This window comes from Carassius auratus, chromosome 20, assembly GCF_003368295.1.
Source record: "Carassius auratus strain Wakin chromosome 20, ASM336829v1, whole genome shotgun sequence".
NCBI classification, from domain to species: Eukaryota; Metazoa; Chordata; class Actinopteri; order Cypriniformes; family Cyprinidae; genus Carassius; species Carassius auratus.
The window spans coordinates 7,211,934-7,236,781 of NC_039262.1; the positions used below are offsets into that span (position 1 = coordinate 7,211,934).

General features: G+C 39.4%; 1 protein-coding gene across 2 annotated transcripts in view; it reads right to left on the reverse strand.

The window, feature by feature from the left end:
• Nucleotides 1-23,524, reverse strand: part of hivep2a (HIVEP zinc finger 2a) — a 65,619-nt gene extending 42,095 nt beyond the window's left edge. Inside the window, exons 1-2 of one of the 2 annotated variants that reach the window (XM_026290739.1) lie at nucleotides 23,268-23,524; nucleotides 19,855-19,923 (exon numbers count right to left, since the gene is read on the reverse strand). The gene's annotated coding sequence lies outside the window, so the exon portion shown is untranslated. Of the gene's footprint in view, nucleotides 1-19,854; nucleotides 19,924-20,339; nucleotides 20,526-23,267 lie in introns of those variants that run through there. The other variant, XM_026290738.1, reaches the window with a different exon arrangement.
• Between the last annotated feature and the right edge of the window lie 1,324 nt (nucleotides 23,525-24,848).

Below are 24,848 nucleotides of genomic sequence, written 5' to 3' on the forward strand. Positions count from 1 at the left end.
TTTCCAGATATATACTTTATGTTTTTCATAAGATCAAGTGGTATTTACATTGGGCGATCATATGGATACCATCTGTTAACTGTGAAGAAATAAAGAGCAGCCTTCATCTATCTTCCACTGTTTTGTTGTACAAATTAATTATTTATCCAGTACCTGTGGCCATATGCATGCAAGCATACAAATGTATACAAATTCCTGCTAAATGCAGTAACACATAATAAATGCATTTCCTACTAAACTAGACAGGTGAAGCTTCATTAATATTTAACTGCTCAGAATGTGATTGCCCTTGATCTAAAAACAGCGTCAGTCCACATTCTGTCTACACATAGGTGTCCCTCAAACCGAGCCACTGCTAATGATTCAATGTGCTGAGTGTGAAAGCAAACGAACAGGCTACAATGCCATCCATGCAGACAGGTACAGGCCTGTCATGTTTATGGTAATAGGCAGAGAAGAGATAACGGTCTAGGACAAGATCTAGGGCAGGATGGACGTCTGGTTGTTTCTTTGCATCATCCTCAGTAAGTAAGCAGCCAGACAGGTCTGTGGCTAAGGGACAATAGGATAGGAACAAGATCTCAGCTGGCATTAGTGCTGAATGAACAACTTTAATGGCTGAGGTGAGGCTCTGGACCTTTGCCAAGCTGTGTGCACTCCTCTAATCAGCAGGCCGCGATGAGGGGAGGAACTCAAGGGAAATGAAGGATCCTCCCATCAACACAGTATACTCTGCTTACCTCAACAAACCCCCAGTTGGGATTTATTTTTATTTTTCCCCTTCTCATGGAAGTTTCCCCTCTTTGATGCTAATGACAAATCTATTGCACAATCTACCTTGAGAAGTGACCTCAGTGTCCGAGAGCCACTGCGGTGAGATTACTGTTACCGTCCCGAACCTTTGAACTTTTTGACATTGACATATTGCAACTGTTTAGTCATGGTATTATTCATTAGGAGTATCATTACTGTATCAGCAACCACTGAGAACTCAGTGAAGTTAGGCGTGTTGTGAAACAAGATGTTGTAGCAAGATATGTCAGCCTCTGTTTCTTGTATATATTTGTCATGTATTAATTCTAAGATCAGATGGATCTATTCCAAACTGTGTGAGCGGATCATTATATCAATCAACAGGTTCCCCACGGGTGTTTCGTTTGAGGACACAAAACCAGTTGCAAATACTTGCAGTTCATTAATAATTGTCTAATATATATTAATTATATATTTATATTTATGCTACTATAATAGTCTGTTTCACTGTAAAATAATAATAATAGTATATTATGATAATGATAGGGAAGTTATGATAATTTAATTAGGAAGTGTAATTTCTCCAGTATACATTTACAACATCAATAATTAATCTTAAGTATTGCTGGAAGTATTGCTTTCCCATACAGGTATATTATACAACTTCTGATATCTGTATCAAAGTGGTTTTGTATTAATACTAAATAATTAAATATTTCTCTGTAACAACGTGCTTGTATCACACAACTCACAGCATTGTCTTCAAATCTATTTGTGGAGCTGTTATGAGAAGGCATCTGTTTAGAACGGAAATGAGGGATGTTTTGTTTCCATGCGTTGGTGACAACAGAAGTTTGTGCCTTCAGGAACCATCAATCCTCCAGAGCGGAGATTGTCAAAAGAGCGTTCAATTGTATATAACAAAAAAAAAAGCAGCGTAATTAGCAGGGCACATCCTGAAATCACTTCTCCTGAGCCTGTTTTACTTTACCACTCATATATACACATTTGCTGGAAGTTCTAGTGTTGAGAAAAGATGCTAAAAGAGGGAAAATCATGCAATAGTGGATAACTAGAGCAGAGAGAATTGGGAGGCAACCTGTGCTGGGTCTCATTTGTAACGCTGCACAGTACTTTCCATTAGATCCCTCAAGCACATGAGAACAGGGCACAGCCAACTGCTCGAAGACAAGAGCTTTTATGCACAAATAAACGGATCACACAATTAGAGCATGTTAACATGTTAGCAGTACAGAGGGGATTGCTGATTCAGTAAGTGATTAACCTGAAGATAGTCTGGAAATGAGACACAGTGCATCAAAAGCACAGCAGTATCCAATTAACACAAAACCTCACACCTATCAAATACCTACACACTGCTCCTCCATACAGAACTGACAACTGAACTATAATTACAGAGTGACGGACATATATATATATATTCATTTGTATACATATACATTCATCATCACAGTTGTGCACTCTAAAAATGATGTTGTGATTTCTGATCCTGATCTTTCAGGCTAAACTTCCTATCAATAAACCACTACATTCCAGGCTCAAGCATTCATTAAAATCAAGAATAAATTAGCTCCATTCAAAACACTGCAGGGTCGCAGTCACAGATTTCTGACATCGCACTTCAGGCCTTGATGAACTGAGCACAAATTCATGACAGTGTTTCATTTGACCTCTCAACCCCGGCGCGACTCGTGCCAGGAGTGATTCTCCCAGGAGCCCCGGCGGGAGTTCAGGGGGATGCGTGTATGTAGTCTGACAAGCCATGCGCAAACGCTGATGAAAACAGTCACTCAGCAGCCATTCCAAAACAAACAGGCTCTCAAGCGAGGGCTACACAATTGCTCACTGGAGTGCAGGGCAGTGGCTCACACTCCGTGCACCATCAGGGACCTGCTTTCTCCTGTTATGCAACCCAGGAGCGTGTTTTCCTATCTGCGCCACTCCCCAGCAGCTGTCTCCAATTTTGCCTGAAGGAAAAATACAGGGGAAAAGAAACCTTGTGGAGCGAATACCCCTCTAAGCAACGTCCCCAGAGCGGCTCTCTCAGCATTCTGTCATTCCGCAGGGTTCAAGTTGCCCCGCTGCACCTGTTGCGTTTCAAGGCGAGGCACAGAGGGGCCACGGCTGCCCCAAAAGATCCCCCTCGCCCACAGTGTCACTTTACAAAAATCGCCCAGACAAGCACGACCAATTTTAGCCCTGGCCCCGAGTCAGATCAGCTGGCTGATGTTGGGAATGAACACCGGGGGCTTCCCAAACAGAAGACCCCTGTTGCATCTAATTCCCCTCCGCTTCCCCGAACCCAAAAACATCGCGGTGCAGGTGACTCGGCTGCTGCCCAGTGCAAGAACAAGAGTTCTATTAAAGTACACAGCCAACAAATTCAGGCTTTGTATATGCTGCCCGCCTCTCATTCAGCGCCCAGTACCGGATGCAGTCCACCAGGGCATGGAAAAAGACCTTAGATTGGGGGTAATTTAAGAAATTATATTTTTCCACTTCCAAACAATTACTGTGAATAGAACATTAGCAGCTAAAATTAACTCAATTGCTCTGACAACACGAGCTACATAAGAATTAGAAAGAAACGCAAAAGCTAAAGTCACTGAGAGAAATGGCTGCATCAGACTCTTAATTTTATATCAGTTTAGAGTATTATATTTAGATCTACATGTTTTCATGACTTTGAGCTATTTACATTCTTCAGTTACAGAATGTGCTATGCAAGGCTAATTATGTGTATGAGTGAAAAAAAAACGAAAAATACTAATACTAAATAGTCAAATGTTAAAATAAATCTCCATTCTACAATAAACAATCTTATTAATTGCATGTTGAAATTCAGTACTTGCTCTGTTTATCACAAACTTTTAAAACTAGTATCCAGCAAGTACACCCTTTTGGCAGCAGTTTTGTTTTGGTCTCGATCCATGCACGGTTGGTGCAAAAATACAGGGCTCTAATTTCTTCTGTGCGGCTTGGTTGTGTAATATTTAGAATGGGCATGAAATGCATAAATATGTAAATGTGAATGTAAATCTATCTATGCTTTGTTATTAAAATTTAAGAGGTAAAAATAGAGTATTTCTTTGAATATGTATCCCTTGCATTCAAATTGTGCATCAAGTTTGTTACTGTAAGTCAAGTCAATTAAAATCAAGCAATTTAAAAGGCATTCTCAACTCACTGTGTGGCAGGTCTAAACTTGGGTCTTGAGCCTGGCTGAACAGTAGGGCACATTGGACATATTGTTGGTCTCTAAAAATATGCTAGGCTGTCCTGTGAATGTCCCTGAGGGGCTCTGGAACATTCTCAGAGTAAGTGCATGAGCCATATTGCCTAAATATGCGTCAGTGTTAACGTACAAACAGATCTGCGTAAAGGTGAACTCCTGCAATGCAAGAAAAAAAAAAATACTATTTCTGTTCTTTTAACTTAAGTAATATCATAAGATACCAGTCTAGTTTTGAAAAAACGATAGTGGATATAAAAGCTGGTTGGACAGGTGGCTAAAATTGTAAAGTACATTTTCTCCAGTGCGAGGATTTATTCCAAGGCTAATGGGCTTGTAAGCAGAGAGGTTATTGAACATGAATGGTTTGCTGGAGAGGATAAATAAATGCATTTCTGTCAGTGAGCTGGGCTACAGTATTATCTATCACTCTGGAAATGCAATCCGTTCACGCAGTGGTGGCCTGGTCACAAGCCCCCCCTCCGAGCACCCCCCGGATGCCACTATCATCCCGGGCCATTGCATCGCAATCAGCCAGCAGTTCAAGAGCATCTGCTTGCTCCAGGAAAAACTCAACATGCCATGACATTATTTCCTGCAGTGCGAAACAAACACAACCATCAAATTTGCCTCGTAAGACTTTGTGAAGGAATGACTCAGTTGGGTGTTTCTGTGTTAACTCACGTTACATTACAATATCACGGCCAGGTCATGACACGCTTAGCGTTTCAGTTGTAAAATACACAAATGTTTCTCTCCTGAGGGGTTATTATGTTGCAGCCCGTTTCCAGTCAGATATTTGTAAGCTCGTGCCATGCCATGAGCTTGTTAACGTCTATTGTAATTGTAAACCTCTCCGCTTTTGGGAAAAGAAATGACTCATTGAGGCTTTCAGCAATTACTCCAACAATCAACAAGACCTGTTCGTTTACAAAGAACATCCAACTAGAAAACATCTTGAATTGATCTCTCATAGAGAGTTTCTGACAAGCTAATCACGCTCAACAAAGAAAAGCTAACGCTAACTGTACAATGACTTCAATTATTGTTATTATGATTATAATTAATTATAACAATATTAAAATTGACTATCTTTACTTAATATCCTAATGCTTATGTATTGATTAGAAGATATAAAGGCAACTATAAATATTTTCATGTTTAAAGACAAAATATTGAGAAATATATGAGAAAAATATTAAGCATATAGACATTAGATGTTTGTTTGTTTTTTCAAAAAGAAAATAATGTAATAATATTTGGTCATACTTTATTTTAAGGTCCAATTCTCGCTAATAATAAACCATTAACTTATAACAACTTTTGTTCTGCTGCTTATTATTAGTTAGTAAGGTAGTTGTTAAATTGAGGTACTTGGTCGGATTAGGGATGTAGAATATGGTCATGCAGAATATGCTAATATTCATATGTTAATAATAGGCATGCTAATAAGCAAACAGTTAATAGTGAGAATTGGTCCCTATGCTAAAGTGTTACCTAATATCTAAAAATAGGTCAAAATCATTTTGTGTGTACTATTATATAATGTAATATTTATATTTATCTGCTTCACGGTTTCATATTATAACTTAAATAAAGCCAAAATTAAAATATTACTCAGTAATTATCTTTTACAACCTTTTTACTAGCTCAAACTTTGACAGAACTGACAGAGTATGTGAGTTTCTCCATCAGGTTAACAACAGCAGCAGTTGCCTCATATCTCCAAAAACTGAACCTAAGCTTGTCCTTTCTTCTTGACATTTGCACTCATCTTCAACCACAGGATGCGACTCTGAAGAGCCTCCCTCTGCAACATTCAACATGAAATATGCATCCAATTATATAACGCATTATATAATGCATCCAAGAAGTACTCTGCCATGCTACATGTAACAGCTAATTAAGCCATGCACAGCAAACACAACAGAGATCACGGAGCTGATAAATTTAGGTTTTTCACAAAGCCCATCCATAGAATGAAAGATACACAAACGGCTGCCCATTCCCTCACCCAGATCCGCATTTTACATTGCACAGGGGAAATATCCTAAGCTTGTTGGGGGGAGAGAAATACAGACCTGCAGCGGCTAGGATGCAGAAATAGAGGAGGACAAGAAGGCAGAGACGAAAGGAGAGAGAGATAGAGGGAGAGAACATCTATCAAGGTTGCAGCATGTGCTTAAAGCACACTCTCAGCCAGACGCGACAATATATTCAGAGATAGAGGGGCAAAAAACTGAGTGTCAGAAGGAAAAAAAACATGATGAAGTGTAGGCAGAGAGGGAGTGTGAGGAGAAGGAGGGAGTAGTAAACAGTAAAGGGGGAGAGAAATAGGGTTGAAAGTGGCCTTGACGCAGCATAGTGACAGAGAGAGAGAGACAGAAAAGTACACAGCAGTGGTCTCACTCCTCCACACACAGATCCAGGGTCTGTCCCACTCCCACCAGAGGAAATCAATTCACCCCGCCACTGCCAGGGCTTCCAGGGCTGTGTATTTACACAAAGAACATAGTGTAAGCCAATAAAGTGCTTCCCTCAGCAGGATATTTGTAAAAAGCTAGACTACTGTTCTCTTCTTTTTCTCTGGCTGTGCCAATCCGAGATTGAATATGTAAAGACCCGAAGATTTCACACATCAACGTCTAAGGTTCTGCATAGTAATTTGGAGTTCCCCTCTCAAATGGGACCATACTGAGTCCCTACAAACCCAAAGTGGTTTGGACTGAACACCATTGTACCTCTTCAGGGCTAATTAACACAGTTAATTTTCCTGAGCTCTCTGAGGGGTTTATTGGGAGCCACATTGCTGCATTTAGTTTAGGTAAACTCAGCAAAGATTTCTGTGTCCTAAACTTTTCCCTCATCCATCCCTGGATCTTCAAACATTACTCACTGTGCTGCAAACTGGCAGTCTGTGACAGTGTTAAATGTCGGATGAAAAACCTTCAAACGGCCCCTGCATAAAATTTATGAAAAAGGACCTCAGCAAAAAAAGCAATAATCACTGACAGGATTACAGTCTTGAGGGATGAAATCTGATGCTTCAACATCTATATCAGATCAATCGATATTGCCATTTTAAATCATTTTTTATTTTATTTAATTTAAAGCAAATAAAAAAATTAAGAAAAAAAAAGAACGAAATAAAACGATTCCACTCTGATGTATCTATAATAAAAAATTCCTGTATTTATAGGTGTCTATTATTTACTTATTATATAAGTAATGCTCTTTTAATTTTTATATGGTATTTTAAACATTTTATAATTTCATTTAAAGCAATTAAACTAAATTTATTACATTAAAAAATGTACAAACTAAATTTACAAACTAAATTTATTTATTAAACGATTTGACTACAATTAAAATAAAAACTATATTTGCTGTAAAAACTATTATTTACCCATGTAATTAGTCATCTTTTATTACAGTTTAATGTATAATAAGTTTACAAATTTATGTCACATGATGGTGAGCAATCGACAACAGAATTTTACATTTTTGGGGTGAACTGTCCCTTTAAATCCTGAGCAACAAAACCAGTTTGCCCAGTACAGTAGAGGAGGAAGGAGGACCACTGGAGCATGGTATCCACCAAACTGGCATGCCACCACAGACCACAGTTCCTCAACACCATGGAAACCAGCAGCACGGAAGAACGGATGCAAGTTGCGATTCTTGGATGGGCTGCAGGGCAAAAATTAGAAGGTGAGATAGGAGACTAGCAATGTCAGTTTAACAAGGCTGCCAAGCTCACAGATGGGATGAGGAAACTGACAGAATTGAGATAAAGTGAAACCCCCCTCCTGTCACGCTACCGGTGCAGCCCTGCCAAGATCCAATCCTCCAGGAACAGCGCCTCGAGTCGCGCTTAAAATGTTCCTGCTTTGCCACACAATTTGTTTTGGCCAGAGGGTGACCGGAGGGAGAAAGTGAGCTTGGCTTGGCTTGGGACATTTTGGTTCCGAAATGATTTAAATGGACGTCATACTCACATATAGCAATTTACAAGTCACTTTCTTGTGTTGTTCCTCCAAAGCTTAAATCTTAACTATGGTTTTGCATTAGGTCTGCGCACCTGACATTTCAAAGGAACAGAATTTCACAGTGTTTGCACTTGCTTGCACAAGCACTCAGCAGAGAGCAGATTGTCACTTCAGGCAGGAAGCTGAGTGTGTTCAGCATGGGCTGCTGGGAGCACCAGAGACCTGACACTGTGGCAGCTCATACTTCCTTAGCCTTCCCAGTATGCTGTGTGTGCATGTGTGAGAAGTGCGCGTGCACCAGCAACACCTCCTCTCACTCACCCGCCCTGCATCACACCACATGTTGAGCAGGGGAAAGCAAACATCACTGACATCACACTGAGCAGGTGGCTACCCCTCTGCCAAGAGGAAGCCAAGATCAGAAATCCGTCGAGCTAAATGAGTGTGCTTCGCTAAACGACAGTGTAATCTTCCATCTATCTCGCAACCACAACTTTTTTTTTTTTATTCTGAAGCTTGGAAAGTGATCAGAAACTGATTTTTTACCATTGGGTTTTGTGATTTGACTATGAGTGTCTCATCTCTACCATATGACTAATATAAAATGTCTCAGTCTCTGAACTGAACTGAAGACATAAAATAAATATAAAATATACATTTTATATAAAATATACAAATAAATTACTTATAAATTCTTAAATAATATAAATGATAAATAAATATGTTTTATATATATATATATATATACACATACTACTGCTCAAAAGTTTTTTCAATTTAATCAAAAATAAAACTGAACAATTTTGAAATATTATTATCAGTTTTATCACTGATTTTTATATATTTTAAAACATGGTTTATTCCTTTAAGCAGTCATTACTTCAGTGGCATTACTTTAGTGTCACATGATCCTTAATTCTAATATTCTGATTGTCTTATTTTAGCAATAATTATAAATACTTTGTAGAAAACAGTGATACATTTATACATTTAGCATTATACATTCAAAACAGAAATCTTTTGTAATATGATTCATGCCTTTACTGTCACTTCTCATCAATTTAAAGTGTCCTTGTTGAACAAAGGTATTAATTTCTCTTTTGTTTGTTTGTTTTTATCCTTTCTGCCCCCAATAGTAGTGTATCATGGTTTCCACAAAAAATATTAAGCAGAAAAAGTTTTCAACATCGATAACAAAATGAGACAAGAAATGTTTCTTGAGAACCAAATCAGCATGCTATATTGATTAAATAAACATTTCCTGCTATTATCAATGCTGAAACCAGTCTCTTCCTGTTTAATTGGGCAGTTCTTGGCCAGAATAAGCTGCAAAGAGGACGAAGTCAAAAGTCTGGCTTTAGAAGACGAGGCTGGCATAATGCTGTCTCTCTTGAAACAAACCATGCTAACGGGGACAGCTTTGAAAACAACCAGATGGATGAATCAAGCAAACACACTCAAATAATGGATTAATTCTGATAGCACAGGTCTATTTTATCTCATCACACACTTCACATCTCTGGTGTTTTTTTTGGCTGTCAGTGTTATAACGTCTCTGTTAGCAATGCTTCCTGTCACACGCTGGCCCAGGCAAGCTGGTTGATAATAGCGCTTGAGCAAAACAAAATGCCACCGTTTCTTCCACCGCACGAACAAACAGTTGTTCACATCCAAAAGCATTTGAAAAAGCATGCCATGAAGCGCAGTTACAGCCCCCCCTCACCCCCCATCGTATTCAAAAGACACCCAGCTTGCTCGGTGGGCTCTCAAAGCAAGGCATGTTTCAGCACATGCCAAGTCGAGGGCTCATCTCTTTTGATAATATTGTCAGTGTTTTTATATCTTTTTCTCAGAGAGACTGGATCAATGTGCCGAGACAGACAGCTCGCATCTTTCAAGCGGTGCGCGCTGCAGATACGGCGAGTGGTTGCACTTGTCAGAACCTACAGTATGACACGGCGTTTGGAGGCGCAGGCTGCTGATCAAGGGATCCAGACTCAAAGGAGGAGGAGTGGTGGTCCTTCCCTCCCTTCCTTCGTCCTCCTGTGATGAAGGGAAGCTTAACACAAATCAAACGCAAAGACTCAAATGCATGTGCATCAGTAGCCGGTGCATCGAAATGCCTCAAAAAACATGCTGGCCAGCAAAATTTTGATCTTCAGTTTAGTTTAATTTATTTATTTGATTAAGAGCAATTAAACAGAGACTATTAAACAGCCTAAAATGTTAATCTAAAAACCTTTTGTCATCTTAGCAAAAAACAGAGCTATGCATAATTAAGTCTCATAACTGATTCTAATTGGTATCTATGTTGCTTCTAAATATACATTTATGAAAAATCATACCATTTCTGCCTTTCTAAAGATAAGTATCAAGAAAATTTGTGAGGCACATTAGACAAACACAATCCCATGGAACTGTTATTTCCAAGATCTCTTTCCAACTTGTCTGGAGGGACTGTTAAAGTGGAAAAAGAAACTCTGTGACAGAGACGTCAGGTGAGTAATACGCTGTGGCTTTTGTCAGCACTTTGCTAGCTTTGATTCATAATGTCTGTAACTCCCTGCCTCAGCAGTGTGATATATTATAGTAAGAGTTTCCTTAGTCAAAACCTTAATCGAACCTCAACAGGTTTATTAAAAAGCTGTATTCCAATCCAACTGATAGGAAACAATAAGGTTATACCTCAAGATTTGACAAGTTTTCATCTCTATATTAGCACACAACAAAAAAAAACAAACGTAACGCATACAGTAAATTAAATTACTGCCCTTTAAAACCCAAACAGCCAACTGATAAACCCAAAATATCCATTTTGATGCAAAACCACTTTAGCGTATAAGTAAAGGTGACTCACTGAGGTGTATTTCCAAGGCAGTGATACAGAGCCGTACTACACCTGTAATCATCTTTCACGTACAGGGAGAACAAAGAGCCTTAATATGTGTCTCCGCTCACATGCCGTAATTAAACTTTGGCTTCTATTAATCCCTGCAGTAAATTAGAGCAAGGGAAAGATTTAGCAGGCCATTCATCACTAGACCATGTGAAGATGGCAGTTTTAATAAAAACATTCCAGGCAGTCTACTGGGTTGTCCAAAGCAGAGTTTTCTTATTTAGCAAAGAAGAAGAACAAATTATAAGAACCATTCACATGACACAAAAATGTCTCATTATTGGCAATCCTACATGGATGGATCCATCAGTCCAAAGCTACAAGGAGGGCAAAAGAGGGATTATTAAAACAGAAGCATATTCAAATCTTGTCCTCCATCGCAAATGCCAAAAGATCAGAACCACATGTGTACGATGCATCCAACTTTCAACTCTGTACATCCAGACTTGTTCAAGCTTTTTTTCCCGTCTCTCACCTCATAAAACTTGATTACTGTAATTCAATCCTTTGGCAGATTACAGATGTCCTGTAGTGGCCAAACAATTTGGTCAAGTTTTTTTTACAGATGTCTAGAAAGCTTGGTGGTTCATATTGTGACTCCAATAAACAGGCCAGAATAAATAGGATCAAAAATAATGTAGAATTTAAAATTCTGAATTCTCTATAATTCTAAAATTTCTGATTCTGAGTTCTTAATGATTCTGTCCTTAATGGTTTTATAACTGATTGTTTTGTACTTTTAGGGAGTAAAATTCTTCTGTCAAATGTTGAGGCTCCAATAAGTATATAAAATACTCTGCTTTTGCAAGAATTGTTTCTAGAGTCAGCATAAATGCAAATATCGCCTTAAATATATAAATAACAATTTGATACTATTCATTAAAAAAAAATGACTCATTAGAATAATTTGTTCACTGGTCCCAATGATTCAAGAATGAACTGATTCATAAGAGTCATTCATTGATTCACTAAAAAGAATCACTTGAAATTGTTTTTCTGATCGGAGTCTCTTTAATTAAATTACTCTGTAAAAAAATAACTTTAAAGACATATGAAAACAAATGTGTTGCAAAATCACCCTTGATTCAGACTGTTACCTTTGCTATTCTTGGAAGTCTGCAGTTCATTCCTACGGGACATTCTATAAAGCCTAACTGAGAGAACAACAATTACAAAGGGGGTAATTGTTTAGCTAACTGACCCTTATTGAAAGTTCAATTTTCAAAGGTGCGACCTAACCTCTGCTAATTGGTCAAGTGTGCACAGTTATTGTATGATGCCAATTTGATGTTTCTGAGGATTTCAGAAGCTGTTAATCTCACACAAACCTAATTCTGTTTGACACAGAATTAAGTAGCCACTTCCTGATCCCCATGTGTGCTGTTGTTAGCCTCCAGACCAGAGTACAAACATTTCAGGGCACCTCTTGGCTGCATCTTTAGCTGGAGAGACCAACGCTAATTAATCGTAAGTACCCTTCCTGATTGCAGGGAGACCCGAGTGTCGGCAGAAGCACACTGTCCAGCCTGTGCTCTGTTTAATAAGCACTTCAATGTACTGCTATCAAGTGTGAAGGACAGCTGCTGAGGAACAGCGTGGACCCACTAATGACAGAATGTTGGATTAATGACCTGAGAAGATGAGCCAACAGGCCAGTGTCGGAGGTGTTCCATTCCCAGCAGGGCACTCATCGTCACCCTCTATCCCCCTTATCACCGGCCAAATCCTCCATATGCAAGAGTGCTGGATGACAGATGACATACAGTAGGGATTACCTGCTTCATACCACACAAATGGGAAAATACTCCATGCCTATAAGTAGGTCACCTTCAAAAAGAGGAGATAGGTGAGACTGCTGTTGTAGCAGAACAGAAATCAAACATATGATCCAGAGAGGAAGTAAATATTGGATGCAAACGCTCACAAAATGATCAAATCAATCACTAGATACTGTGCTAATACTAAAAACATAAAAATACATCAATAAAATAAAGGCAAACCAACCCCTGAGTGCAGGATAAAATGTGTGTACTGACCTGTATTTTATGTGTGTGTGTGTGTGTATATATGTTAGTCTTTAAATTAAATGCATATTTCATATTATACATTTTAGTCATTTGTACTCTGACTAAAAAGGCATCTGTTATAATTGTTAACTATAACAAAATTTATTTTTAATAATTTTAGTTTATGGCAATAAAGTTGAAATAATATTACATATAACTGAATATAGATTAAATAAAATGAGGAATGTTTAAGTTGAAGTACTAAAATTACAAAATCTAAAATAAAAAATAAATGAGAAATATAAAAAAACTGAAATTAATTTAAAAAACTAAATCATAAAACAAAATGTGTAAAACTAAATTTAAAGCTGAAAATACATAAATTCAAACAATTAATAAATACTACACTATGTAAATAATACTAAACACTGCATCTAATTAAAAAATAGACAAATTATATTGTAATTTATAAGAAAAACTAAATTAAAATATTCAAATATATTTATATATATATTATATTTATATATAATGTATATTAGCACATTGTTAATATCTAGCATTTGAGTGTATTTTGTTCAAATACTATACATATTTTGTAAACAATGGGTATTATTTGATATTTTCATCACTAACGAACTCTTCACTGACAAAATTAACACTCACACTGATCTACAGTACACTGAAATCTTTCCTCATCTCTCGGTTGCACTGATTGCAACACACCCCCTCCCCCCCAACCGCCCCCTCGCTACACCCTCATCCCATCCCAGCGAGAGTGGGGCGAGAGCAGCTCTTTTCGGCATGCGGGTGGCACGTGGGTGTGCTGAAAGTGAGGCGGGGAGGGAGAGAAGCGCTACTTTTTGCTCAGTGCTCAACGCAGCTGCCACCTCACCAACACAACGAACAGCCTCTGCCAACCAATCCTACCGAGCTCAGCTCACCACCTGTTCTACACAGAGCAAAAACAGAGCTCTCCTCGAATAACCCCCAATTAGGGTATCCTATTTTCTCCAGCTTTCTGACAAACCACTGCCAAAAAGTCATTTTGATTAGCAATTACAGCTGATTCATGTATTAGCCAGTAATATGATATAAACATCTTCCTCCGTCCAGGAATATGTGATCAACAACAAAGATTTGACACAAAGGACAAAAACGAAAGACGCCTAAGATCGTTTTATTTGGAAAACTGGGTGCGTTAAAGGAACCAAAAGCCTGTAAGCGACTTAAAACAGATTGTGTGAACAAATAAAACAATTCTCTTAAATTTAAAGTGACGACAGTCTCTGATTTCAAAGCCATCTGGTGCTATTTTACATCCATCTAGTAATCTGCATACTGGGTATTAGTAATGTAATGATGTTAGTAATCTAATGATGTGGATTTACATGCAAATTAGCGACGCATTCTGCCGGTCATCTGCAGATGCTGGGTTAATAGATTAAGACATAGATAAACCATGATTAAAATAGAGGATTAAGTTAAAGAGGTATCAAATAAGTGCTGCTTTGTCTGCCTTTGACATCCGGAGAGAGAGATAGCAGTGCACAGAGGAGTCTGGCAGATAGGGAGATATGCATCACTAGAACCCACAAAAGTGATGGGTCTCTTGCTGTGATGCAATTTCATGTCAGAAACAGCCATCAATGTCTGACCTTATCGAGACAGCTGAGCACCCGCATGCACGCTTGCATGTGGCGATTGGGTGAGTGGGCATGAAAACCACAGCCCGGCATCAACTCCAGCACGCATCCCTCCACCTCTGCAGAAGCTCACGCATGCACCTTGTCAAACAGGAAGCGTGCTCCGTTGCAGCAGTGCAGGTTTTGGAAGGTGTGCGATTTGCATTGACAAAGAGAAGGAAACGAAAGAAGGGCGTAATTCAGCTCTATGCCTGCACACCCTGTGCGGTGCGATGTGTGGGAGAGCGAGGCAGGACAGTTCATGCTCGCTCTCTCGCTGCTTTCCATGTGCTTTGCCTATGGACACATGCCGCTCGCCTCGGCTCTGTCTGGCTGAAGGAAACAACAGCGCGCACGCTTGTTGTCCAATCCTGGACTATTCAAATTCAAATGCTCTGTTATCTGGAAGTGGCAGGAGGAAGAATAGAACAGCTGAGGGGCTGTGAGGTGCGGAGTCTCTACTGTACAGCCTGGCAGTATTTAAAGGGGGAATTCATTCAGGGGGGAAAAAGTTAAATCAGTCATCATTTACGGTCATCCTTCTTTTTTCTTTTTTCGGTGGAACACAAAAGGTATTTTAATAAAACAGAAGCACATTGCTTCAAATAAAGTGTTGTTATACAAAATGTTGTTATTCTCTAAAAACCTTTACATACAGTACAGTATGCCCAAATTTTCCATGTTCTTGGGAGTTAATGAAAAAAGCGATGCCAGATTCATGCACAACAATTTTGAATCAAATCTTTTCAATGAATTGGTGTATCCAGTTAACAAAACCGAGACTGGTTCTTTAAGTTTGGTTTACTGACTCAATAGACCCTTTGCATATTTCCGGGGTTCCCAGAAGCAGAAGTCAGTTGAGTAAACTTCTACAGTAGTAAAGGATGTAAAACATATTTTGTATTCCCGTTTACTTAGAATTGGTAGAAAAATCAGTAAATAATAACCAATTCTCAACTTTTATGGACGATATTTAGAATATTTTGATACTTCTATGGCGCTTTTGTGTGTTTCTTAAAGCTTGAAAGCTCCAGCTCCCATTCTTTTCAATTGCATAGACAGTTTGTGTTCCATGGAAGAAAAGAAAGTCATCAAGGTTTGGAACTACAAGAGGGTGAGTAAATGATGACAGAGTTTTAATTTTTGGGTAACAGCTCCGTTAACTTATTTTCCGACCCACAGACAGTGTGTCTAACGTAGCACTGTTTGTTAGAGAAAGGTGCGCTGCATGCGTGGTTGCTCGTAAACGGTTTAGGTGAATGAGAATGTATGCGTGTGCTCGTTGGTGCATACGTATGAGTTTCCGTGTGTCTTTGTATAACTCTATGTGTGTGGGTGGGTGCTCTATTTCTGATCAGATGAAACACCTGCACATACTATTGTTCTGCTTGGGAAAGATGAGACAAGTTTTGGTCCCTGTGCGCCATGTGCTTCATTCTTTATGTGTGTATGTGTGCGAGTAACCTTTGTTTCTCCGACCCAATACACTGTTGTCTTTTTCGCTGTTGCCAAATTAGTAAGCAAAGAGCTCATGTAATCTAGTGACACGTCTAGCTGCATAATAAATTCTTAATGTACTAAATCAATACAGACGGATCAATCAGACCAAGGGTTGAGGGTCAAGAGTCTCCTGTTGTGTTGAAATTCACTCGAAGGCAGACGTACTGTATTTCCATTCATCCTCCTCACACATGCTGCTTCCTGCTTTTATTCTTTTTGCTCTGTCTGTTTCTCTCTCTTCTAAGCTCTACTAATACAGCTTCTCCATCTGATTCCGTCAAGGACAAAGCACAGTTCTGATAGGTTCCCATAGTAACAGAGTATGTGTTGCTGCTTTAGGGGGCTTTTGTGCATTGTCTTCTTCAGCGGGATTCGTATAAAAGCTCTGGGCTGACCGATAGCTCTTGTTTCCCTCAACCTGGAGCCGTCAGCGCGACCTGGCACCCCTACAGCAGTTCAGATCATAAGCAGTCATCGCAGCATTGTATATCAGGAGGGTCACGCTCTTCTGATGAGTGAGATCCTCCATTAGCATTATTACATGCAAGTGCTGACAGGGAAAGATTCGTATAATCATCATGCATAGTGTTTTTGCATGCAGCACCGTGTGTTTTACTAAGTCGATCGCTCATACTAGACCGCCTCCTCCACTTAAGGGCTAATGGCCGACTAAATGTATCAAGGAAAGATTTAAGCGATATCAGATGGCATAAAGGAACTGTAAACAGGCAGTGCATCTGGGTAAATGATGTTGTACTACCTACTACACATTATGTCTGAGAGATGGAGTTTGTTTCATAGTGCACACTGTAAGACATTTAAATCAATATTATGTTTGATTGTATAACATGACAGGTAATAAAATCATTATTATTACTTATGTTTTTTTTATTTAACAGTAAAACGATAATAGTAATATTTAATAACTATTTATTATATATCGCGTAAAAACAAAATAGGAGATACTGTATAACTATTGTAATTTCACTGCAAAATAGAGATCTTTGTTATTTTTAAATGATATATTGTAGATTTCTGATTTCTGAAAAACATCCTCTGTAACCCTGATTATTTATTTTTTTATATAATTATAATAATATATTATTCCACAAATGCTGTTGGTTAAGATGAAACCAGAATATGTCTTAAAAGACAGAGTTTAATGTTTGCAGTAAACGTTGCATTCACTTTAGCGTTACACAGCTAATTGCCAACATTTCAAACGAGAAGAGCTTGTGGATGTTTTAGCCATGACTTGGACAGAAAAGCAAGATGAAAAGGAGTCAAGTAGTTCAATCCCTCACTCTCCTTGCACAAATTTGTTCATTGCTTTCTCTATATTTGGGGCAGAATGTGCACCTGATGACCATTCAGAGAGATTTCTAACAGCATACGCTGCGAGTTGGCTAAAATCAGGGTTTTTTGTCACCGACTAATTGTAGACTTTTAACATTAAAGAACTGTGAGGAATGAAGCACGTCTCTCTCCAGAGAACTGTAGTCACTGCATTGGCAGCTCTGACCTTTTTGCCTTGGATGGAAGATGCCTGACAGCCTCTTAATAGGGTGAAAAGTGTCATGCACTATAGGGACAAACACCTACATATACACACACAGCGACCATTTTGTGACCAGTAATCCATAACAAAAATCCTCCATTGCCACACTGAGCTGAAAAACACTAATACTGTAGGTGCACAGAGTGCCTGTAAGTATTGGTCAATAATGGCTGACTTGTCATTACTGAACTGTTGAGCATGCTCATGCTGGTCAAAAGTTCAACCAGTATTCATGGGTGGCACTAACGTCACAAGAATGTAGTTTCAAAATGCCTCAGCATTATTAACTCAACCAAAAGTCATTTTAGACTTGTATCACGCACAAAAAATGCTAACGCTGACAATGCTGATGATAATGGGCTGAAAAATCAGTTCAAATTTAGATGGCAGAGACAAAATTCGACAAAAAAATTTGACATAGGGTGTGTTCTGACAAGTGTAGACTGATTAATGAACAAATGACTCTTGAGCTGCTGAATTTTAGTGAATTAAATCAGTGAATCAATGTAGTCTGATTCCAAAAATAAATGATCCCTTTGAGCTGGTTCTTCAGTGATGAGTCCAATCCATCTGAAACACTGCCCTGTATAATTAACAGAATTAGCAAAGAGAGAATTTCTTTCGTTTTCAGTTAAATACACTCATGAATCTGAATCTGAATCAAAAATTTAAATCAAATCAAGCAGCTTCGAATCGGGAGATATGCATCGATATTTACCATCATACTCCGCACACATCTTCAGGTTACATATTAATTGGCATGATAATTTACTTCAGAAGATCGCATTATACAGGATAAATCCAAATACTGACTTTAATCCAAATGTGAAACTATTTTCCATACTCGAAGCACCAATAACCTTTGTAGTTTTGACCCACTTATAACTCAGCTCTTGCAACAAGAAGACTGACAGCATGACCTTTTGACCTCTCCATGCCCACCACGCTCAAGCTCCCCGAGGTAAAAAAGGGCAAATGCACACCACTCAGAAGAGGGCAACAACCGCCTGACTGTCATACAGCTGCCTCTCTTCCAAGAGCCACATGTTTTTCCAATTAACACAGCGTATGATAACCAGAAGGCACTTTACCATCACCTCAAATCAGCAAAGAGCATCACAACACTCCTAGCCAACTGAAGTCAAAAGCAATCAAATGCCATTTGACCCACTGTTATACACATTGGCACGACAATCCCTCTCAAGCAAAATATTACAATTTGTTGCTCAACATTACCTGAACTTTACAGACTAAACACAAACAGAAAAGTTCAATGACTTGCCTGTTTTATCACCCTGAGCAAACTGTGGTCACATCACCAGACTGCTGGAGGCATGGATCAACATTTGCCACCCACAATACTCTAGTCCAAACAGACACAACAGTTCACACTCTACCTACGGCCTGGCGCTAACCACTGAGCTCCACATCGACGAACACACACCGTAACAGACGTGACGGCACCACACCCTGAATCAACCAACACCAGTTCAATTTACTTATACACACTCTTCTACAATTTGCTCAGCGTAGTTGGTCCCTCAATTTTGTTGATCCACTGGCAGGCTTGTGCAGTGCCTGATGGTTATCAGCATTTTATACGTCTATTTTTACGGTGCAAAATATGTACAGTCACAAACAGCTCTTTGTATCCTGAGCATATGGCCGAGGTAGACTGAAAGAAAGAAAAACAGAAGAGGTCTGGCCTACAAAAAGAGTGGCACACAACAGAACCTATACAGTACATCAGGCCTACCTCAAAAACCACCACCAAAACAATGCATGCATTGAAGATGACTGCGTTCTAAAATAGATTAGAAACTTTGTTCTACTTTTACTATTTTCAGTTCCTCTTTTCGATTCGCTTTGTTATCTCGAACTCAACCCTGAACAAAGTTGACTGCAAGTTCATCAAAAGCGACTGAAAATAATGAGAGTTGAGAAATACTTCCCAAATCGGCGATGATATTCATCATTCTCATAATGAATAATTAGCCCAACTCGATTACCTGCTCATTAATTATTCAGCCCTATTAACAAAGCTCGGAAACTGCAGTTTAAAAAAAAGCGCGATAGGTTTCAAGTAACACACCCTTGCGCAAATGTTTCTGGAGATGCTTTTCCAAACACACAGACACTTCTGACTGATGCGGCTGCAAGCATAGCATAAACACCTGTACTAATTTTGCCACAACGTATCTCAAACACATACTGTACCCAGTGTTTGGTTTTCTTGTCCTGACGGTCCCGGGAATCTAATCCAGGTACACACCCTCCTCACACACCCTGTTCAGAAAGAGAAAAGATAATGTCATTACTGCATGCAACACTGGTTTTATTAAAGCACACATGCACCAACAAAAACAAATATACAGCCGTGTTCAATATGCCAAGCCATTTAGTGCACAAGTTATCTATAATCAGACAAGGTATCTGTATTTAACCACTACACATTATCAGCAAAGGTATGTCAGTGAGTTAACAAACTTGTTACCGTAAGCTACTGAACTTGTGTCCAGCATCACTCAAATCTCTTTGCAAATGCCCGCTAACCGGCTGTGACTTCAGCCTGACTCCATATAGGACTTAAAAACAAGCAGCAAGAAACCACAAGCTACAGCACAACCACACTTCTTTACTTTCATTCTCATTCTTTTTCACCGCTCCTCCGCTATCCCTCCCTGCCGGGGTCAGCTGCTCACCTGACATGGCATCCTTCAGATCCTCAAGGGCTCCAAACCTCCTTCCTCTCTGCTGTGGCAGTCGCACGAGCCTGTACAATCACCATTCGCTCACGTTCTCTGCGAGAAGCTATTTCCCTACCTCTGTCTACAGCCTTCTCTCTCTCTCTCTCTCTCTCACTCTCTCTCTCTCCCTCCCTCCCTCCCGCACACTCTTTCTTTTGGTTGCTCCCACTCCTGCTACCTTCACTTGCTCAGAGAAAGGAGCAAAAGAGTGAAAAAAATGATCATGTTTCTTCAGCGTAAGCAGCTGCTCTCTGATTGGGCGGATGGTCCGAAGGAGGCGTCAGCCACGCCGATGGCTGCAGGCATTAAAATAGGTCTCGCCTTGCCCTGCTGCTGCAGAAAACGAAAGAAAAGAAGGGCAGGAGAGCGAGTGCGAGCGAGAGACTACCTCTTTTTCAAAGCAGGAAGGAGGGGAGGCCGTGAGTATTTCCTGTTGTGCAGCTGAAGCGAGCGAGGACGTCACGCGCAGCATTCTCACTCTGGCAGGGTGTCAACACAGACGCCGGCTCATCTTGACACTTTCAAGACGGCCTCAGGATTACAACACACACATGTAGATACCTCCCAGCATCTATACCAGATTCACTTTAACACTGAGTGTTGTGAGTGAGAGAGCTAGTTTTATTACTGCTGTGAAATGGTAAGTATTGCTGTATAGAAATGTTATGAGAACATTAAAACCACGTTAAAAAAAAGCACCTCAGCCAATCGCTCATCTACGATTGTCTTCAGCAAGGAATCGGCCCCAAGTATGTGGCTACTCCAAATGGTACTTTCCTCCTTAACCTTGTATTCTCGAGCAGAAATCCAATTATGTAACCTGAAGCAACAGGTGGAAAAGCACACCCCAGATGCTGGGCATCCATTCTGACAAACTGTTTAAGTGGTGATACGCCTCAACTGTTTCCTTACATACCAGCACCATGAGAACAAATCCTTCCCCTCATCATGCACACAAAAACAACAGTCGCCCACTGCACAATTTAGCATTCAACCACAACTGGTGCATGTCAGTTTTCCTGTACCAAACAGCAAAGCATGCCGCTAGCAACAAACACCAAGATCATGGGTTCAAGCGATTAAATGTATACCTTGAATGCAATAATACCTTGAATATGTGCTGGAGAGTGACCTTTGCCTTCCTAAATTTGTGCTGAGGGGTCTCTACATTTAATGGTTGGGTTTGCACCAGGGAACAGACTGTCACAAAGAAAGCTTGTTGAAATTCCCATCAAAGTGGCACTTTGAAGCCTTTGAATATGCTTCCCTAATTCCAGGAACCCATTTGTTTATGTTGGCATTACTGAATGAAAGCCATTTCGAAAGGTGAATCATAAATGTGTGTGTGTGTGTTTAAAGTGAGAACAAAATGTGGGTCAGTTTACTTATAAAAGTGACTTCCCATCAGAAACAATTACAAATAAATTGCCAGAAAGCCTAGATATGTCAAAGCTCAACACTGAATCAATGTGATTGATTCTGTTGTGGAAAAAAAGGCATGAGGACATTTGTCAAACCTCCAACTCTGTCTGTTGCTTCTTGATGGATAGAGCCCAGGTGATGGAAAACAAAATGATGTTTATGTATCATATGTCAGTGTCAGGAAGAGATACGGTGGGTGTGTTTATGCATTGCACTGGACATATATATTAAGCCAGTGCAAAGGGCACTGGCTTATGTATTTGGCATAGTCAAATAAACTAATTTGCCTGATGGGTTGTAAATAGTAGGCTACACCCTTGGCCCTGTCTCCGCTGGTGCACTTTCTTGTTATATAATCCTGCTGCCTATTCCTACAGGATTTTAAATTCATAGTATCTTATATTAATCATGGAAGAAACGTTTTTCACAAAAATGCTTTCCTGTAGCTCAAACAGTAGAGCAGGGTGCCAGCAACACCAAGGTAATGGAAAGCAAGAACTAAAAAAAAAATGTAAATGTGTACCTTGAATGCATTGGAAGTCGCTTTGGATGAACGTGTCTGCATAAAGGTAAATGACAAAAAAGATTGTGGTTCACAAAATTACATCAATATAAAACATTAATGCAAAAAAATGCTCCCTAAAAAAGAAAATCATTGTATATTTTAGAAATGTCTACTGCAAAGCTGTATATGATTATATTAGATTATCTATAACAATAATAAAAATAGTATAGTCTCCAACTAAGCTCAAACATGTTTGCTGGTTGCAAATTTTAAATTCATATATCTATGTGTGTATGTATACAGTATGTGTGTTTTACATAAAAAAAATAACAAATACAGTATTAGAGCTGTCAATTTGGAAAGTTAAAAAAAACAGATATTAATACATTAACATTATTTTGTTAATGCAATATATGCTGCCACGTTGAATAAATAAATAAATAACTGTTCCATCCTATCATAGCATGGTCACTTTTATAGCAGGTGCCATCTGGCTTGAGCAACAATCGCGTGTCGAGAGTCTCCCTAAAGGGGCCCTTCACTGACTGAGAGCGCGTCATGGAACATTCCCGGAACGAGCCAAAGTCCCACCCACCTTCTCTCCTGCTCACACACATACACGCGCACAGGCGGTGTGTATATGAAAATACAGATCACAACATTACCCATGCTGGAAAAAAACAAACGGTTTACAACAACACAAACAGCACAGACCCTTCAACGTTAATGACATTTGCTCCCCAGATAGCGATTTATCTCGCTTTTCGCAACAGCTGTGCAAATTCCTTAGGATATTACGCAATATTCACTATCTCCAACCAGGCAAACGGGGTATTCCCCACATGTCTCAATAAGCGGAGGAGACCCATCCGCAACTCATTCTCACTTATTCGCGCTTTCGAAAGAATGTCGCTCCCTGACATTCTAAGAACAAGGTGTACAAGACTAGAACTTACCGGTAAAACGTTTTCAAATGCGCCCACAACATTCCAAAAGAGGGTCAAACGCCACTGTCGCTTCCAGCTCTAACTGACACAAAATATCAGTTCAATTCGAATTGTGACGCAACGACTACGTTGCAGACGCCAGGTGTTGGAGTACAATGTAGTGCGTCTTTGCTTCAGGAAGAGATGAAAGTGAGTTAGTCCGCTTCGCTTGGGGGGGCAGACGGGGTTATTCCTAGCGTCGCTTCCCAGAATAGAAAAGCAAGAGAGGGAGAAGGAGACAGGGAATCTGCGCGCGTGTGTCAGTGTGAATGTGACGTCATCGGATCCCCCAGCGCGCGTCCCCGTGAGGCTGGGGGGAAGGGGGGTGTTGTGTTGACCGAGACTGGCCGCCAGGCAGGCAGGCCCTTCCTTGTCTTGATAGAGGAGGGAACTCACTTGCTAAAATTTCTCCAGAACGAGCTCCTCTGACTCCAGACCGCGACAGATGTCCTGTGTTCCTGCGATTTGATGCATCAGGTCTACTTGACTTGCACAACACTAGAGTAATAGGGTAAGATACCATTCTGAAATGCCCTGAGGAGTATTAAATCACAAATTCCGATTTATAATCTGTATCAAGATATAATGCTATCATCAACAACCTATGTGGCTTCTTGCAGCATCAAATTTTATATTTTCTACTCTAAAATCATGGCAGTGACCTATTTTCCCTGTATGACACATATTGTTTAGGAAAGAAGAACTGTAGGCAGTAAATATAGAGACACCTAGCTCTGCATCATTGAAAGTGCACACACACACACACACACACACATGACTGACAAATGACTTTCCAATATTACTTAAATAACTCAAAATGCAGGCTTTTTCTGAGTAAAGGCTTAACCAGAAGTGTAAAGTTATATACATGTAAACATGGTCATTGTTCATGTGTACGTATAGGCCTTGTTTGGCCCCAAAATAAAGATAGACTGTTAAACCATTTCATTTTTAGTATTTATAATTTATTTTTCTTAGCTCTATAAATGTACTACTGTTCAATTCTTGTGTGTGCATGATGGGCCTCATTTATAACATTTTGTGCAGAAACCATCCTAAATTTTATCTTACAGTCTCCTCTGAAATATGCAAATATACTTGTGATTCATTGAATGTATGTACGCACAGAAACGCATGTACGCCTCTCTTTCAGATGTGAAATCTATGAAATATATTTAAATAATTTTTTACTGAATGACAAGAATACTCTGACAAGAAATAGTGTGTACATTAGGCACTTTTCCATGTCAAAACCAGTTTTTATAAATGTGAGCGTTGGCATGGATTTAAGAGTACACACTCTCTAAGATCAAATCTGAGCATGCGCATGCTTTATAAAATAAACGAGGGCCTATGTTTTACCTATGTTGTGGGGACTGAATGTCCTCGTAAGGATGGAAAAACATTGAAGGTATACATACATATGCAAAACCTACATTACTTTATACATTGAGGAAAACCAAAATGAACGATAGCTTGTTTGAAGCTTTAGTTCAGGGGTAGGAGATAAAAATTATCATTAGCTCACTATAAAATCAAATCGGAAATCAA